The sequence below is a fragment of the Bactrocera neohumeralis genome, chromosome 3 (assembly GCF_024586455.1).
Source record: "Bactrocera neohumeralis isolate Rockhampton chromosome 3, APGP_CSIRO_Bneo_wtdbg2-racon-allhic-juicebox.fasta_v2, whole genome shotgun sequence".
NCBI lineage: Eukaryota > Metazoa > Arthropoda > Insecta > Diptera > Tephritidae > Bactrocera > Bactrocera neohumeralis.
Genome location: NC_065920.1, coordinates 56943459 through 56945297, shown reverse-complemented (window position 1 = coordinate 56945297; position 1839 = coordinate 56943459). Strand labels below are relative to the sequence as shown.

The window sequence follows — 1839 nt, the reverse complement described above, 5'->3', positions numbered from 1 at the left end:
GAGGACGATGCGAGAGAGTGAGAAACAAACAAAAGTGTCAAGCGTCTACTAACAACAACCACGCTATGGTGATCAGTACGCTTGACCTTTTGTCGACGATTTTACCTGTATCGCCCCATAGAAACTCTCAGATTATAAGATTTTCGTGATTCTGACAGAATTACCTTTAAAATGAAAAAAAAATCGATCGCGTTCGAGTATTTCAAGGTGACGTATTTTTTTTACAAATTTGTCACCCTGCTATTTCTCTACGTCACCCTCAAACTGTCAGAATATTGAAATATAGGCTGCTTTCGTAAACGCAATATACAAAGCATTTTTAAAACATGACCATGCCATACCACGCATTTATGCATTGACGTTTATGAATGCCCATGTGCATTGTCTACAGCTGTTAGAGTTAGTTGTGTTAATAAATAAATTTTTTGTGTTTACAAAAATGGATGATTTATTATTGAGCACATTAGGAAATGCGATTACTTTGGCAGAAACTACAAGTAGTAGTAATAGCTTAAAAATTGCTAAAAATTTTATAAAAAACCAACAGAGGTTGTCTGTCTTAGCTTACCGATGTGAAAATAAAAAACGAATTTTAAAAATTAAAAACTTTTCAAAGAGCATTGCGGGTATGCAGAATGATGTTTTTCATTCACATTTTCGAATGGAAAAATCAACATTTAAGGTGACTTTCAACTAAATAATTATGTATATTAAATCTGTAATTTTTAGATTCTTCTGAACATGTTGAAACCATACTGGGTGTCAAAGTGTACTGGTCGTAATGGAATTTCGTTGGAAAAAGCACTGTACGCAACTATATGGAAACTTAGCAACAACACATCATTCAGAGATGTCAGCAACAGATTCGATATGGCAATGGGAATCAGCTATAAACTATTTATTAGAACCCTAAAAACAATTTGTTGCTTAAAAAAAGATGTCATAAAATTCCCAAATACTGTTGCAGAACAAAAACAAAAATGTGTCGAATTTTCAGCTAAACGCAGCCATCCGTTCCCATATGTCATAGGTTGTATAGATGGTACGCACATTTCCATCTCACAACCAGTTAAGGACAGTATTAGTTTTTATAATAGGAAGGGGAAGTTTTCAATTGTTGTCCAAGTAAGAATGTTAAGCTTTATTAAAAATTGTTCATTTATAATTAATTGAACTTGTTTAGGCAATTGTGGATAGTCATCTTAAGTTCATAGATGTGTTTATTGGCTGCCCCGGACGATGCCACGATGCTGCTATATGGGAAATGAGTCCTATTAGAAAGTCAATAGTCAAGGGAGAATTAAAAATTTGTTCCGGTTACCATTTATTAGGCGATTCCGCATATCCGCTGGAAGCCTTCCTAATGGTACCTTATAGAGACAATGGTTTTTTATCACCTAAAGAAGTTCAATATAACAAAATTTTATGCTCAACATGAGTTCATATAGAACAGGCATTTGGAATATCGAAAAAAAAATTCCGTATTTTGAAATATATTGATGTGCTACATGCACATTTACCAAAAACTATCACGATGGCCTGTATAATTCTTCATAATATTATTAACGAAAATGAGACTGATGAACCCTGCGTCATAAGTGAAGAAGAACAAATTGAACCATTTAATATCGAAAATAGCTTTTCACAATTACCAACTACAAGTCGACAGAGAGAACAAACCAAAAATAAACGGGACGCCATTGCCACTTTACTATCTGCATAAGTAATGAAATATTAACTGTTTTTTTAAGTAATAAAACATGAATTTGATATAAAACTAGTAATCCCGGCTCGTTTACCTGCTACAAAGACGCCTCAATCCCCTCCCTCCCTGCAGCA

The 1839-nt window shown here is 34.0% G+C and overlaps 1 long non-coding RNA gene across 1 annotated transcript; it reads left to right on the top strand.

Moving 5' to 3' along the window:
• The first annotated feature begins 812 nt into the window (after positions 1-812).
• Positions 813-1780, top strand: LOC126753791 (uncharacterized). Its single transcript, XR_007666210.1, has 2 exons — positions 813-1125; positions 1184-1780. It is a non-coding gene; the product is annotated as an uncharacterized LOC126753791 (long non-coding RNA).
• The last annotated feature ends 59 nt before the right edge of the window (positions 1781-1839 follow it).